We start from the raw sequence: 17,799 nt of genomic DNA on the forward strand, positions 1-17,799 counted from the left end.
TGTATGTTTTCTCTGAGAAATCATGGTCTTTTCACCTACAATTTGTATTTGAATTTTGAATGTAACAAGCTGTATCATTTGAATTGAATTGGATTTTTTCATGTAACCCTATGGTTGGGTGGGGAGAAGAGATTGTTGCCTATATGTTATAAAGTTGTACTTTGGACAGGCAACCTTGTTTGGCCTCAGAGTTGGCCCAACATCATCTTCAACCTGGGAGTGATTTGATGCTCCCTGTATCAGGCATTAAGCTGGAATGTAAATATATCAGCTAGCGTTGTGATTTGATTGTGCCCTGTTATTTTGGGGCAGATGGATAAACTGCTCCTATCTCAAATTATTAGAAAAATCTTACAAAGAATTTTTGGTTTATTTTATGTGGTTCAGTCAACCTGATGATTAGATTAATTTGATTGATTTTATATATGAATTTTATTTTATACTTTTGATTAGTTATTTAGTTAATACAGTTGGAATCTTGTGTTGATTTCCCCCTCCTGTTCCCATGAGTTCAAGACATGAGGAAGTCCCTGGTTACATAAAAGACAACTCTGTGCCCCACCTAGTGGTGGTCCATAAAAGTGAACCATAATCTTCAGTGTTTTTTGTAGGTGCTAATGTTAAACGATTTGTGGACCAGGGCCAGGGGCGGTAGGTTTGTAGAAATTTTGGTGGTGCCCAGAACCCTTCCCCCACCCCCCGCAAACTCCCCCCCCCCACCTGTCTAAGGCTCTGGGGGGAGTTTGGTGGGGGACGGGGTCTGGGGTGCAGGCTCTGGATGGAGTATGGGTGCAGGCTCCGGGCTGGGGCAGGGGATTGGGGTGCAGGCTCTGGAAGGGAATTTGGGTGCAGAAGAGGTGAGAGGTCGGGCTCGGGGAGGGAGTTTGGGTAGGGGATGGGGTCTGGAATGCAGGCTCTGGGAACGAGTTTGAGTCCTGGGTGCAGGCTCTGGGAAGGGGGCGGGGGTGCAGGAGGGGGTGGGTGTGCAGGCTCTGGGACGGAGTTTGGGGACAAAAGTAGGTGCAGGGGAGAGGTGGGAGTGCAAGAGGGAGTTGGGGGGAGGGGGTGTGGGGTGCAGGATGGGGGTGTAGGAGGGGGTGAGGGGTGCAGGGTCTGGGAGGGAGTTTGGGGGCAAGAGGGGGTGGGGGTGCAGGAGGAAATTTGGGGGTGGAAGGGTGTGTTTGCGAAGGGGGTGTGGGTGCAGGCTCTGGAAGTGGATGGGGGGGTTCGATGCTTATCTGGGGTATCCCCTCCGGCAGCGGCTCCTAGGTGGGGCAGGCCGGGAGGTGTCTCCTCAAGCTGCTGTCTCCAGGCACTGCCCCTGCAGCTTCCCATTGGCTGCAGGGGCGTTTGGTGTGGGGGCAGTGCGCAGGGGCACAACCCCCTCACGTGGGCTGCAAGGACCTGCTGGCAGCCACGTGGAATGAGTGCGCAGGAAGCCGCTCAGCCCCGCTGCACTGCTGGGTGGTGGCGGGAGCCCCCGGGCTGTTTTAAATCGCTCGGGGGCAGCAGCAGGTGGGGCTGGGGGAAGCGCAGGGGGGGGGTGTGTGTTGGGGGGGGGGGGGAGAATGGGATGGGAAACTTTGCTGGAGCCGGGCCCCTGGAACAGGAATATTCCTGGTGCCTGGGCACCACGGGCCCATAGAACTCGCCGCCCATGAGCAGGGCAATGACACAGTCACAGCTCACAGGCACTGTTAACACATGGAGTTTTGTGTCTTTTCTTTTCCTCGGTGATAACTTTATTCCCCTGCATTGCAGTTGTTTTTCAATGCTTATGAAATATCCTGGAATGGACATTTCCAGAGCTTCTTGAAAGGCAGTCTGTGCTTTAATGAGGAGGGTGTGGGGTGAATCCCCTGTGCAGTAGTCCAGCTGTCAAAGAGATGATGGGAAGAGAAAACAGAGGGGAAAGTTACAGAGCGGAAAAGGGGATGGGAATGGTTGGATCCAAGGCAAAAGAGGGCATGTGTTATGATGTGCACAAGTCCCTTTGTCTTCAGTTTAACTACTTTTTTTTTTTTCTGTAAAATTCTCAAGTTTTACAAAAACAGCTGTTTGGTTTTTTTTAGAGGCTTGAAACTAGATGAAGGTTTCTAACCATCAGAGAAAGGAAGTTCTGTAACAGCCTTCCAAGGGGAGCCATGGGGGCAAAAACCCTAACTGGCTTCAAGACTGAGCTTGATAAGTTTATGGAGGGGGTGGTATGATGAGACTGCCTATATAGCCAATCTGTGACTGCTAGCAGCAAATATCTCCAGTGGCCGGTGATGGGACACTAGATGGGGAGGGATCTGAGTTAGTACAGAGCATTCTGTCCAGGCCAAAATGCTCAGGGTCCAACTGACTGCCATATTTGGGATTAGGAAGGAATTTTCCGAGGGTCAGATTGGCAGAGACCCAGGGTGTGTTTTACCTTACTCTGTAGCGTGGGGCATGGGTCACTTACACTAGTTTACACTTGCAAGTGGCGAATTCTCATGATTTAAGGACTTCGATGACTTAGCCAGAGGTTAGGGGTCTGTTACAGGAGTCGGTGAGCGAAGTTCTATGGCCTACAATGTGCAGGAGGTCAGATTAGATGATCATGGTGGTCCCTTCTGGCCAGGGCCGTCCCAAGACATTGTGGTGCACTGCACAGCTCCCCTACCCCTACAAGGGGGGAGGCTGGCCTCCGCAGGGGTGGGGGGCTGCGCCCAAGATCTGTGGGGTACAGGAGCAGGCTTGGGGGGCAGGGGGGAAACTGCTTCTGCCATTAGTCTGTGAGTCTACATGAAAATCCTGAATGTGTTAATCCAATACAGTACATCAGGTAGCTATGTTTATGTGAAGAATAAATTAGTTGAAGTGTAAATGTGAGGCCATCTGTTAGGATAAGGCAATGTCTTGGAAGATGCATACAGAAGCATGCATGTGCATACATGTACATACTGTTAATGTACAGTTCATAAAACAGGCTACAGTGTTAAACTGCTTTTCCATTTGATACTTGTTACTTTTCTCTATTTGTTGCTTTTTTCCCCTGTCTTCCTGCTCCCCAAATTTAATGCTGCTATTTACCCAGAAGACTATTACATTTTGCACTGATTTTCACCTGTTGTTTAATTTTTGGAATAAACACCAGGAAATTTTAAACAAAATAAAAACTATAAAAATGAAGGGCTTTGGATATGTAGCACCTGTGTAATGCTTAGCATCTTCAGAGTGCTTTGCATGCTAATCCTTGCAGCAATCCTGTGGAGTAGGGAAGAATGGGCTCCATTTTTTAAGGTATGGAAACTAAGTCATGCAGGTTGTGACTTTCCAAAGTGACAGAAGCGGGATTAGAATTCAGTACCCCAAGGCTCACAGCATCATTCTTGGTCCACTGGACCATGCTGCTTCTCAAGACTGTTTCCTACAATACATTGCGTTGTAGAGTCTTGAACTGCTGCAACATTTAGAGGCAGTTGAGATTTTCTTTGAGATTTCCCTCAAAACATGAGATATTTTCTAGTTAGTACGGATGGTGGCCTCTTTGCAGGGACCTTCATGGGGAGGTGCGAGGATCACTAGATTTCTGTCCCGTCTCAGACAAGCAAATGATGTGTTCACACAGAAGGTGCAAGTTATGCTACAAAAGCTGAGCGGTATTGCTCCTGTCTGATCTCTTAGAAATAAGTTGCTGCATGTAATGGAGAATGCAGTGCTGGTTCTAGGCAGCAGTCCAGGGAGTTCAAGGGTTCTGTTTAACTTCCAGTGTGCAAAGGTTTTGTTTAATATTTGGTGTGCAAATTCCTAAAAGGCTTGTGCCCTTTTTTAAAGATTGAACGGTACAAGCATGTTCCCGTCTGCACGTGGTATTGTGCTCTTTTGATTACAGTTTCAGAGTAACAGCCGTGTTAGTCTGTATTCGCAAAAAGAAAAGGAGTACTTGTGGCACCTTAGAGACTAACCAATTTATTTGAGCATGAGCTTTCGTGAGCTACAGCTCACTTCATCGGATGCATACTGTGGAAACTGCAGAAGACATTATAGACACAGAGACCATGAAAAATACCTCCTCCCCCCCCACTCTCCTGCTGGTAATAGCTTATCTAAAGTGATCATCAAGTTGGGCCATTTCCAGCACAAATCCAGGTTTTCTCACCCTCCGCTCCCCCACACACGAACTCACTCTCCTGCTGGTAATAGCCCATCCAAAGTGACCACTCTCTTCACAATGTGTATGATAATCAAGGTGGGCCATTTCCTGCACAAATCCAGGTTCTCTCACCCCCCTCCAAAAACCACACACACAAACTCACTCTCCTGCTGGTAATAGCCTATCCAAAGTGACCACTCTCCTTACAACGTGCATGAAAATCAATGTGGGCTATTTCCAGCACAAATACAGGTTCTCACCCCCCCCCCCCTTTCCCAAAAAACACACACACACAAACTCACTCTCCTGCTGGTAATAGCTTATCCAAAGTGACCACTCTCCCTACAATGTGCATGATAATCAAGGTGGGCCATTTCCAGCACAAATCCAGGTTTTCTCACACCCCCCCCCCCCCACACACAAACTCACTCTCCTGCTGGCAATAGCTCATCCAAAGTGACCACTCTCCCCACAATGTGCATGACAATCAAGGTGGGCCATTTCCAGCATAAATCCAAGTTTAACCAGAACGGGGGGGGGAGGGGGGGTAGGAAAAAACAAGAGGAAATAGGCTACCTTGCATAATGACTTAGCCACTCCCCGTGGTTAAATTGGTTAGTCTCTAAGGTGCCACAAGTACTCCTTTTCTTTTTGATTACAGTGTAGACATACCTATAGAACTAGCTATGGAAAAGGTGACCCATTCTCTCCCTGTGACTCCTCGCAATTCTGAAATAAGGAAAAATTTAAAAAGTGGCAATAACATACTGTGCACCTCCTGAAAAGAATGAGCTTTCTCACCTTACCTTGTATAGCTTTCCCTCCCCTTGATTGCTGTAAGCTGTCTCATTTCATGTTGTATCTAACCTAGATTGTAGATTCTTCCGAACAGAGAGCATCTTGTACACCTATGGCCCATTGAGGTACTGTGTTTCTGTGAGCAGTCTACTGGACTGGGACCCAGGAGACCTAGGGCATGTACATCTCTGTGCCTCTATTTACTTTTTTACCTTTCTACTTATCTGTTTAGGTTCTAAGCTATTATGGGCCAGGAGTATCTCTTACTATGTATTTGTACAGCTCCTAGCATGAGGGAACCCCAATCTCAGTTGGATTGTTCTGTTACATTTACTATTGTTTTGGCCACCACTAAAAATACATGGCTTCATCTTCTTCCTTTGGAAGACTCTACTGCAGTCTGTGGCTCTAACTTTTTGGACACGCTCCCTAATAAAATCAGACTTAAGTGTTCCCTTTCCAAATTTCATGTAATTATTTCTGTCATTCCCACATTCCTTTCTCTGCTCGCTGTTTGCCCTTCAAATATTTATATCCTCTTATCACATCTCCTCCCCTTTGGCCTTAGTCATTGCTTCATGTGCTTTTTAAAAAAAAAATAGTGGTTTGATCAAAAGGGTTTAAAGAGTTTAGGTTTCCACTGCAGCAAGCTGAGACTAGAGACTAGAAATGGTCTGGCTGCGCAGAAGGTCTGGAGGACCGGTCCAGACTAAATTAATAGTCTTCAGCATCAAAGTTTGTAGCATCAAAGGAAATGGGCTACTTTGGTGCAATTATCAGAATAATGTTGAAATCAGATCAAAAAGTATCTTATGTCTCCATTTCTAGACTGCATTTTTGAAATCAAAGGACTGTTTTATTTTTAAAAATAAATGTTAAGACCACAAGAGGATTTCAGAGAGGAGAAAATTGGGCTGTTTTGTTTCTGTGAACAAATGAGGATTTTTTTAAAGTACTTTGTCCATTTTAACTTGTTTGTAATTGGTTTTTAACCTCCGATGTCTCGAACCTGCAACCTCTTAAAAAAGGGATCCCTCCTAAGAGAGTTCCAAAACTGGCATTGGAATTGTTTTGAGGTCCCTGTTAAGGGCTATACTGTGGTTGATTATGGTACAGTGTTTTTACAGAGCTGGATGCACCTAGCACGGAGCTCAGATACAAATGTGTTCTCTAGTGGTTGGAAGGAACAATACTTTCTCCCTGGTGCACACCAGTTAAATTTAATCATGGCTTAAACAGCTGTATAAACGATTACGGTCTTTAAGCAAAATTCAACCCCGTGGCTAAGCCAAATCCACATGGAAAGCAGAATATAAAAACAAAGGCTCTTTAACACAAGTTGCTTTTTTAATTTTTAAAGACCACTGTCCAAGATAATCTCCTCTTTACTTAGATTATAATTCCATTGAAAGTTTGAAATGATTGCTTTCTTAACTGAGAGAACTTTCTTGCTTGCGTAAGACACTGGAATTGCTCACAGGATCTGGGACTCTTGATATCAGCTGGGTGGTCCTCTTGGTGGTGAGATGTTTGCTCATGGAAGGCAGATGGTCAAGGGAGAAGTGGGAGAGGGTTCACAGAACCCTTCTTTTAAAGAATCATGGGATTTTTGCAAACTGATACTAACAAAAACAAGTCAATGTTTTTGGCTTCCTCCTCTTGATTAGTGCCACATCCGTTTTTGTCTTTTCAAGAGCTCTTTCCTGAACCACTCTGAGTTTCAGCTGAATAAAATCAGAAAGTAGATTTGAAATCTTACAAGCTTGGTGTGGTTCCTGTGTGCAGCGGGTGGTTACATATCACAATTGAGCATAGTGGAGGAGATCATTCAAATAATAGCTGTTAAAGTAAATGACTTTCATCTCTGTGGTTGATGTGTTGGTTGATTGGGGAGTGCAGGGTCTCCAAACTTTATTTGAAACATAGAAGAAGCAGAAGTGCTTGTGAGTCGAATGTCTTTGTGTTGAATGCATTTGTTGCACACTGTTATCTTGTTGCATTTATGTTCCAGAAAATAAAGGAAAAGGAGTAAGCTGTCCTACAGTAACTGAATACACAGACAGTGGCTCTTGTTCACCAGTAGACTTTGGAGCTCACAGATATTGCATAGAATCATAGAATATCAGGGTTCGAAGGGACCTCAGGAGGTCATCTAGTCCAACCCCCTGCTCAAAGCAGGACCAATCCCCAATTTTTGCCCCAGATCCCTAAATGGCTCCCTCAAGGACTGAACTCACAAGCCTGGGTTTAGCAGGCCAATGCTCAAACCACTGAGCTATCCCTCCCCCCACTGGAGTTGCTTGATTTGAAATGCTTTGGTTCCAAGTTCATCAACTACAATAATACACCACAATTAAAGAAGTCTTTGTTTGTTTTTGTGTTTAGTTGACCCTGTTGTTTGTCCATGGGAACACTGTGAGATCTGAGCAAGAAGGTGGTTGCGAAGGAGTCTGAAAGCACCCAGATAAAACTTTCTCATTGGTGATCACAGCTATCTGACTGGTTGGAAGCTGGATTCAGGTTGCAGAAACCTGATTTTCAGGTAAGGTGTTTACTGTGGGTTCAGGCATGCATTGCTCCTTGGATGCGACTGCCGTATGTCTTCATGCTGAAATGTGGTCCAGGAGAAACTACACCAAGTCTTCTTAAATTACAGTAAAAACAACAAGGAGTCCTTGTGGCATCTTAGAGATGAACAAATGTATTTGGGCATAAGCTTTCGTGGCTAAAATCCACTTAATCAGATGCATGGAGTGAAAAATACAGTAAGCAGTATATATAGTATAGCACATGAAAAGATGGGAGTTGCCTAATCAAGTGGGGGGGGGGGTCAGTGCTAATGAGGCCAATTCAATTAAGGTGGAAGTGGCCTATTCTCAACAGTTGACAAGAAGGGCTGAATATCAACAGAGGGAAAATTACTTTTGTAGTGCTAATGACGCCAATGCAGTCAAGGTGGACATTGCCCATTCCCAACAGTTGACAAGAAGGTGTGAGTATCAGCAGAGGGAAAATTACTTTTTATAGTTACCCATCCACTTCCAGTCTTTATTCAGGCCTAATTTGATGGTGTCCTGTTTGCAAATTAATTCCAGTTCTGCAATTTCTCGTTGGAGTCTGTTTTTGAAGTTTTTTTGTTGAAGAATTGCCACTTTTAAGTCTGTTATTGAGTGTCCAAGGAGACTGAAGTGTTCTCCTACTGGTTTTTGAATGCTACAGTTCTTGATGTCTGATTTGTGTCCATTTATTCTTTTGCATAGAGATTGTCCAGTTTGGCCAATGTACATGGCAGAGGGGCATTGCTGGCACATGATGACATATATCACATTGGTAGATGTGCAGGTGAACGAGCCCCTGATGGTGTGGTTGATGTGGTTAGGTCCTATGATGGTATCCTTTGAATAGATATGCAGACAGAGTTGGCAATGGGGTTGGTTGCAGGGACTGGTTCCTGGGTTAGTGTTTTTGTTGTGTGGTGTGTAGTTGCTGGTGAGTATTTGCTTCAGGTTGGGGGGCTGTCTGTAAGCAAGGACTGACCTGTCTCCCAGGGTCTGTGAGAGTGAGGGATTGTCCTTCAGGATAGGCTCTAGATCCTTGATGATGCGCTGGAGAGGTTTTAGTTGGGTGCTGTAGGTGACGGCTAGTGGCGTTTTGTTACTTTCTTTGTTGGGCCTGTCCTGTAGTAGGTGACTTCAGGGTACCCTTCTGGCTCTGTCAGTCTGTTTCTTCACTTCACCTGGTGGGTATTGCAGTTGTAAGAATGCTTGATAGAGATCCTGTAGGTGTTTGTCTCTGTCTGAGGGCTTGGAGCAAATGCGGTTGTATCTTAGAGCTTGGCTGTAGACAATGGATCGTATAATGTGGTCTGGATGAAAGCTGTAGGCAGGTAGGTAAGTATAGCAGTCAGTAGGTTTCTGGTATAGGGTGGTGTTTATATGACCATCGCTTATTTGCACTGTAGTGTCCAGAAAGTGGATCTCTTGTGTGGACTGGTCCAGGCTGAGGTTGATGGTGGGATGGAAATTGTTGAAATCATGGTGGCATTCCTCAAGGGCCTCCTTCCCATGGGTCCAGATGATGAAGATGTCATCCATGTAGCGCAAGTAGAGTAGGGGCATTAGGGGACAAGAGCTGAAGAAGAGTTGTTCTAAGTCAGCCATAAAAATGTTGGCATACTGTGGGGACATGCGGGTACCCATAGCAGTGCCGGTGACTTGAAGGTATAAATTGTCCCCAGATCTGAAATAGTTGTGGGTGAGGACAAAGTTCAGCCACCAGGTTTGCCGTGACATTATCGGGGATACAGTTCCTGACGGCTTGTAGTCCATCTTTGTGTGGAGTGTTGGTGTAGAGGGCTTCTACATCCATAGTGGCTGGGATAGTGTTTTCTGGAAGATCACCGATGGATTGTAGTTTCCTCAGGACGTCAATGGTGTCTCGAAGATAGCTGGGAGTGCTGGTAGCGTAGGGCCTGAGGAGAGAGTCTACATAGCCAGACAATCCTGCTGTCAGGATGCCAGTGTCTGAGATGATGGGGTGTCCAGGATTTCCAGGTTTATGGATCTTGGGTAGCAGATAGAATACCCCTGGTCGGGGCTCTAGGGTTGTGTGTCTGAGTAGATTTGTTCCTGTGCTTCTTCAGGGAGTTTCATGAGCAGATGATGCAGTTTCTTTTGGTAACCCTCAGTGGGATCAGAGGGTAGTGGCCTGTAGAATGTGGTGTCAGAGAGCTGCCTAACAGCCTCTCGTTCATATTCCAACCTATTCATGTTGACTACAGCACCTCCTTTGTCAGCCTTTTTGATTATGATGTCAGAGTTGTTTCTGAGGCTGTGGATGGCATTGTGTTCTGCATGGCTGAGATTATGGGGCAAGTGATGCTGCTTTTCCACAATTTCAGCCCATGCACGTCGGCGGAAGCACTCTATGTAGAAGTCCAGTATGTAGTTTCAACCTTCAGGAGGAGTCCACGCAGAATCCTTCTTTTTGTAGCCTTGTAGGAAGGTTTCTGAGTGTTAGTGTGTTGTTCGGTCTTGTGTTGGAAATATTCCTTGAGTAGGAGACAGCGAAAGTAGGATTTTAAGTTACCACAGAACTGTATCATGTTCGTGGGGGTGGTGGGGCAAAAGGAGAGACCCCGAGATAGGACAGACTCTTCTGCTGGCCTAAGAGTATAGCTGGATAGATTAACAATACTGTTGTGGCCCCTTGTGGCATGTAGGAGTTTAGATAGTTTAGTGTCTTTTTTTCCTCTATAGAAAGCAAAGTGTGTGGTGTAAATGGCTTGTCTAGTTTTTGTAAAGTCCAGCCATGAGGAAGTTTGTGTGGAAGGTTGTTTTTTTATTAGAGTCTCCAGTTTTGAGAGCTCATTCTTGATCTTCTCCTGTTTGCTGTATAGGATGTTGATCAGGTGGTTCCGCAGTTTCTTTGAGAGTGTGTGGCACAATCTCTCACCATAGTCAGTGTGGTATGTTGATTGTAATGGATTTTTTTACCTTCAGTCCTTTTGGTGTTTTCCAGCATACCGGGGGCAACATACACCTCCATTGCTTCAGTCGTCTGCTGTTAAGGTATTTTTAGAGTGCCAGGCACTGAAATACCTGGGCGCTGAACATATGAAAAGGGCCTAAAACTTCAAAGGGGTTACATGTGTCCAGGGAGCCCTGACAACTCTTCTGTCTTGCTGAGCTTGCTTCCGCTGGGTCTGAACTACAGAAGTGTCCTGTCTTCCTCTGAAAGATCTTTATTCGGGTAGGCAGGTGTTGAGCTCGTGCGGTTCCAGAATTGGTGTCTCCCCTGGAACAGATCAGACCAGCTGCTCAGGGAGGCATGGTTTGAGACCCTGATTGAGAGTTCTAGCAGATGACTGAAAGTCTAATGGCTCCAGCTATGCCCGTCCCCAAAACATACCTAATTCTTACAGTCGCTTCGGCTCCAGATGTGGTTAGTTCCCATATTTACAGTCTTCTGCCTGCTATAAAACACTCAGCCTTTTCCCCTATTCTGGTTGTGTTGTGGTTTGGTGAGGGAGAGGTATTGTGGCACTTGGGTGTCTATTGGAAAGTAAAAAGAAAAGGAGTACTTGTGGCACCTTAGAGACCAGCAAATTTATTTGAGCATAAGCTTTCGTGAGCTACAGCTCACTTCATTGGATGCATTCAGTGGAAAATACAGTGGGGAGATTAGTGACTGGGGATTTCAGGACAAGCTTGTAGAGTTTCCCTGCTTGTGGGTGAAGAGAGATGAGCTCCAGCTTTCCCAGTCCTGTTGGGGGCGGGGAAAAAATGTTTCCTCTTCCTCTGTCTCAGGAGCTGTTCCTAGTATGTCCCAGAGAAAGCTGGGTGGCTAAAGGGCAAGTCTGTGGCAGAGCTTAGACTAGAACTCAGATCATCTAACTCCCAGTCCCTTGCTTAAACCACTGTGTGAGATTTCCTCCTATAGTGTATCCAAATGTAACCGCAGGAACAAGTGGGCAGAACATAATCACCTCTGCTGGGCCATCCTAGATGCAGAATTACTGCAGCCCTGTGCCCCTTGTTACTAATTTGGAAAGGAAGCCGTTTTCCCTAGCCTCCCCCCCTTCCCATTGCCCTTATTAAAATCTGAGTTGTGGGAAAATGCTCGCATGACTTTATAGAATCCAGATGTTCTGTCTGGGAGCAGGAAGCCCAAATGCTACTGCTGACCTGTGAAGCTAAATATAGTGATAGCGTTACCACCAGCATCTTCCTCAGTTCAGTGTGCAGCTCCTCTCACCAGATGCGCCTTGGTGGTTGGAGGCAGATGGAACAGGGTGCAGGCAAACAGCTCGTTAGCTTGATCCCTCAGTATTTTAATTGATTTTGTTTTTATTACGGTAGCGCCTGAAGGTTCCAGCGGAGATCAGGGCCCCATTATGTTAGGCACTGAAAAGACATACAATAAGAGACAGCCCCTGCCCAAAGAGCTTACAATCAAATTTAAGATAAGACAGAGCAAGTGAGTGTAACAGACCGTTGGAGGGAGGAGGAAGAAAAGCACAGGCCAGGTAGGTGCATAGTGTGATAGGCCCAGATTATGAAAAGTGTTACTCCTTTATTATTAGTTATCAAGATAATCAGCTTTCCAAGAGTGCCCCTCAACCTCACCGTTGTCATGTGGCTGACTTCCTGGGGACATTGCAGCTGAGGTGGGTCTGGATGGGGGAACTGAATGAGGCCAAAGCATTCAAGGAGCGCATTCCACACACAAGGGGTTTGTTGTGGAAGAAAGCACAGAGGCATCTGGGGAAGGAAGTGGGCAAATGGGCATTCAGGGCTGGCATTGCTGGCGAAGCGGAGGGGGTGGGGAGCAACATGATGAGAGTAGCTTTTGTTTCATGCAGTGTAGATTAGAGTAATGTTGCTATGGCCACAAATCTTCAAATAGCTGCAGCCAATTTATGAATTTCCTCTTTGAATACATCCTAACACTGAAATCTGTTTGTTTCTGAAATAATCTTCCAGGAGAAGCTCTGTTGCTGGTCACATTTAAAACTAGACAAGAGCCTGTACTGCCGGTTCAGCCTAGCTGTAGGAGGATGCCCTGATGAGTCTCTTCCATTGCTAGAATCTAGGGAGGCTTTGTGGGCTAGAGTGAGCATTATCTTAAGTTTCCCTTTGTTCAGTGTTATCCTGTTACTCCAAGTTAATTACCCCCTACTTCCCCCTCCCTCCCCCCCCAATCCCTGTGGGGTTTGGAGTCCCAAGACACTAGAATAGCAAGGAAATTATTACTGCATGTCTTCCCTGACCGTGCTCTGCCCCCTGCCGAGCGTTCTCAGTGAAGTGTCCAGGGATAGCTCTGCCTACCCAACTTCCCCTGCCGAGCCATGGGGCTCCAGAATCAGAGCTGTGAGAAGCAATGGCAGTGCCTCCTGTTGCTGCAGTGACCGAAAGACTTTTTTGTTCCCTTCTGTTGCAGCTATGCACGAAGGAGCCTGTCCTTATCACAGTGTCTTTGGCAGCATAGCCAGAAGGTGCCCATGCGGTGGCCTTCAGCTCTTTGAGCACTGGGCATTGTGGGGGTGGGAAGGGAAAAGGGCTTTTTGGTTTCTCTGCAATAAAGATCCCCATCTTGCTCAGAAATCAGTCACCGGGGCTCTTGTCCCTCTGGGCAGTGAGGAGGGGAGGGAGAAGAACATTAGTTTGTGCTGAAGCACAAATGTCTGAACAATTGTGGAGGGATGGGTGTTAGAGCAATGAGCCATGTCTCTGCCATGCTCCTATGTGTGTGCTCAGTTCAGAAGCAAATGACCTGGCAGCTGAATGGCATGGATTCTTCTTGTCGCCTCGGGAGTTTCCAAACTCAGCTCATGTTTTGTCCCATTGACTTAGTCTAATGAAGGTCACGTTGGGGGTTTGAGCGCAACAGTGTCAACAAGGGACTCCTACATTTTAATCTCTTCTCTGCCACTGACTTCCTCTGCGGCCTTGGGCACTTAACTGCTCTCTGCCTCAGTTTCCCCATGGCTTCTACCTCACATTCATCAGTTTGTTAATGTCCTGTCCTTTCAGGCTGCCTTTGCTATTAAACTGTGCGGTACTCTAGAGTGGGATGGACATTATTTGTACAGTGCCTTGAGTTTGCATGCATGCTTCAAAGATGTGTGACTTTGGTAACAGCATCCTGCAGCTGGATGGCTGGGTTGAAGGAGGGAGCTGCTGCTCTGAGTACTGGGGGCCTTAGGGGACTGTGGCCCACTAGACAGTAAGCAGCACTTACTATCTTGCATCGGTGGGAGAACTTGAAGGCAGCTGTCATCCTCCCTGGAGTTGTGGGAGAAAAAGAGAAGAGCGGGGTGTGGAACGAGGAGCAGGGAAGACAGAAATTTCAGGGGGAAGACAATATAAAGGGTAAGAGGGGGAAATTTTATACGTCTCTTAGCGCTTCTCATCCTAGGGTCTGAAAGCACTTCACAACTGTAATAAGGTAGGGCTGTGTCTTGGGAGAGTTGGACCCAAAATATAGCTCAAGGGTCCTGGTGGGACTGGGACGGACACTGAGGGTAAAGGGTCTGATACAGGGGATAACAAATGAAATCAGGGTGTGTATACATTGTATGTATTCTAATGCCTTTCGCTTTTCTAGCTTTGGCTTCCTTCCTCCTAAATTTTCTGCTCTAAATATATTGGCAAGCAACGTTTACTTGAAACTAAATTAAAAATGCAACTGTTTATACAGCTTCAAAAGCAGGAAATCCTAATAAACAGAGCACGGTGTTATCAACCTGCACTTAGAGTAGCAGCTAGTGCCTCGCGGCACTAAATTCCATTTATCTGTAGCATGATCAACACACACGGGCTGCGGATTGTGGTTCTTGGACAATAGTGTGTATAAGATTTTGCGTGTATACATTAAAGAATAAGCTTGACTATTGTGAATGGTCAGCCTTTAACCCCTCTGAGACATGGAAGGGTTGAGGCTTGTGCCATTGATCAATGGAAAGGTTGTGTGCCCTAGATTTGCAGTGAGGTCTCCTGTTTGCCCTACAAACTCCAGTGCTCTCCATAACAGGTAATAAACAGAGACAAACCGAAAGCAGAGGGTGCCATCATAAACCTGCGAGGTGGAGCCACCCCTCCATCACATACCTTAAATATTAGTGTAACAGTCTCACCTTATTCAGAAGCATATAAAGTGTCTCAGGTGCATGCAGAGTCTCTAGCCTTAAAGTACAACCTGTCTGACCTCCTGCCCTGCATGATGAGTTCTGTTGTAAAGCAGTGAGTTCCTGGAAAAGATGCTCCTGTCCTGCAGGAGAGGTGGGATACCCGTTTGTCCAACACAGAACTTCTCCAGTAGTCAGTTCTTATTCTCTCCCTTGTCTTTTCCCTCGCTGCTTACCCCTTCATTGTGTGTGATGCCCATTTGTTGTATCTTCTTGCAATTTTGATTGTAAGCCGTCTGTTGCAGGGTCTCCTTTTTCTTTGCCTTTTGTACAGCATGTAGTATAAAGGAGGCCCTGACACAGGGCCCTCTTGACGCTACTGAAATATAGATGATAAATACTAAGAATCCTCTTGTTCTAAGTGTTTAGGAACTACCTGGAAACTTCCCCCACCTTTCTGTTTGCCTAATCACAATATTTAACATTCCTATTACGCACTTCAGCCCAATCACCTTTAACTTGATTGTTCTGAGATTCCTTATCTGGGAGAGACAGAGGTTCATGACGTTAAATGGGTTTGAAATTACTGCATTAAATCTCTGTAACTGGCGTTGTTAGGCTGGGCTAGCTGAGTCCTGGGGTTTGCAGTAGGCAGGAATTAATAGGGACATGTTCCTTTTGCTGTGGTTGCTAGTTGTACAGCAGTGCTTTTATTTAAAGAGCCCACCCAGTGCACCTTTTAGCAACGTACGATGGAAATGAATGGTGAATAAGACTCGAGGATTGATGCTACTTTCTGAGTCCCTTGTTTACTCTGGGGTGCACAAGGAAACCCTCTGCTTATAGTGAAGCAGTAATAATTGGCTCTTATGTAGAGCTGTTCTGCCTATAGATCTCATAGTGCTTTGCAAAGGAAGAAAAATAACATTTGTCCCCGTTTTATCAGTGAGGGAGCAGAGGCACTTAGAGAAGTGACTTGACCCAAATCACATAGCAGGTCAATTGCAGAGCTGGGAATAGAACTCCGGACTCTTGGCCCCCAAACCAGTGCTTTGTCTGAGATTACTCTGCCCCTCTTTCACCCCGTTGAAATAACTATCCTGAATTGTTCCAGTTAGTGAGACCTCAGCCTGGAAGGAAGATGCATTGTTTGCGTGGGGGAAATCCACGACAAGAGGGAGCTTGTGTAGAACACATTACTTTGGCACCAGTCCATGTTCCCTGACCAGGGCTGTGTATTGGTATTGCAGAAAGCTCCAACTTCCCAGCATGGTAGTCAGTATTGTTTCCACCATGCTGTGAGATCCTGCTACCAGAGCTGTCTCCTTCCACCCCAAGTGTGGCTAAAACAGTTAGGATGAAAACGATTTTAAGTGGTTCCCTAAACTGCACCATAAGAACGGCCACACTGGGTCAGACTGCCCATCCATCTAGCCTAGTATCCTGTCTTCTGACAGAGGCCAATGCCAGATGCTTCAAAGGGATGAACAGAACAGGGCAATCACCAGTTGATCCAGCCCTTGTTGGTCTGTCCCAGCCATGGACTCTGATCGGCTGTAGCACAACTTGATCCTGTCCATACTGAAGGCATGAACGTTGTTTTAGTCCTAAGTTGTAACAGGATCCCCCTATGCTGCAGAAATTGTAGTTTAGATGGGACCTTGGTGCTGGCATCAGAACTTAAAAGGAAGGCTGCTTAATAATGGATGTGGGGGAAGTATGAGGGTTTGGGATGGTGCCAACATCTGAATAAGGATAGCGGTGTGCAGAGGAGATGAAAGAGAACTGGATGAAGGGAAATGAGGAGAGGTGTCTAGAGATGCCTGACTGAGGAAAGGAGGCAGGAATCAGCTTTCGGTTTCTCCTAAATGAATCTCTCAAAGCACACATGCTCATTTCTATGAGTCGTTCCATGGCAATTGCTGTAGAATTCACTCATGCAGGTGGTTAAAAGCTAAATGTTTCAAATGGCCACTTTACTGTTCTATAGTTGTGCCTCACAAGCAGACAGATTGTAAGATCTTTGGAGCAGGGAGCTAAGTCAAACGAGGCACAACAAGAAATGAAAGACGGGGCGTGGGATAAACAAGTGACACGAAAAAAACATGCACTATACACTGTGTGCACGTCGTGTTTTCTCGGTGAATGTGCATGGTATTTTGTCATGTTAATACATTATAATTTGAAGGAGCAAAGTCATTTAAAGATGCAGAAATGGAAAAGCATTCTGTACGGAATGCTGCCAAAGAGAAGTACATGTCAAGGAGGGCAACAATGAAAATCAAGCCAGGAAAATCTGTTCTAAAAATGTCTGTCTGAAGAATGGATGCAAACCTATTGGTTTGTTACTGCCACTTGTTATACTGAAAATTTGTGATAGTTACCGAAGTTAGCAAGCCTGTCTGGTGCTGTCCCCTCTTCTGCCTATGTGGCATGTTATCAGAAAAGTGATCATAACAATGGCATAATCTTAGCCTTAGTCTGCCATATCTGCCGCTCAGAGCAGGCACTTGTGATCGGAAAACGCTTGATCGACAAAGAGGTCTTTACTCTGTTGGTCTTGTGGCATCAACATAACGATGGGTGGGTGAGCTGGATTCTGTTCTACTTTATGCATCACCAGCACAACTGTAAGCTAAATTCCCAGTGCAGAGTCTCTTCCTAGTGATGAAGCGAGAAGCAGAAAGAAAAGTTATCAGATCCCAGGGGCTGTGAGAGTAGCACTTAGAAAAATAATCTGTTGACTTGCAAATGGAAGCCATTGCGAGAAAGTCACTTGACACTGTTCACCTTTGAGTCCCTTTTCTTGCTACAGCTGCCCTGTTAAGGAATCCAGAACACTGTTCTGGGGTCTTCCACAGTCGGATGTACCCATTGTGCTTTTAAGGGCAAACTTTGCTGTTAATATTTGAAACTGAGTTTTTTCTGATTTATTTAAATGTTCTGATTATAATATAATATAATATTTCTTAAGGTTCCTATAGATGAATTATCTCTTCCCAGCAGTGTTAAAAGTTGTTAGCTTTTCTATTAGAAGTCAAATTGTGTGAGCTTTATAGCACTTGACACTTCAGAAACAGGAAGAGTTCCCCTAGCTTGAAACTTGGCATGTTATCGCCTCCATCTGGGAGCAATTTTTAATTTTAATTTTTAAAAAACTGTAAAAAAACAAAACTATATAAACATGCAGTCTCTTAAGGCACTCTTCTGCATTTATAGTATTTAAACTCTGTGGAATACTGTGCTATTA

The 17,799-nt window shown here is 45.5% G+C and overlaps 1 protein-coding gene across 5 annotated transcripts in view; it reads left to right on the forward strand.

Moving 5' to 3' along the window:
• The window catches only part of EXTL3 (exostosin like glycosyltransferase 3), a 219,324-nt gene that overhangs the window by 91,528 nt on the left and 109,997 nt on the right, over positions 1-17,799 (forward strand). For all 5 annotated transcript variants that reach the window (XM_074947408.1, XM_074947404.1, XM_074947406.1 and 2 more), the window contains exon 2: positions 7,307-7,463. The gene's annotated coding sequence lies outside the window, so the exon portion shown is untranslated. The remainder of the gene's footprint in view (positions 1-7,306; positions 7,464-17,799) is intronic.

The sequence above is a fragment of the Natator depressus genome, chromosome 3, assembly GCF_965152275.1.
Source record: "Natator depressus isolate rNatDep1 chromosome 3, rNatDep2.hap1, whole genome shotgun sequence".
Lineage (NCBI taxonomy): Eukaryota > Metazoa > Chordata > Testudines > Cheloniidae > Natator > Natator depressus.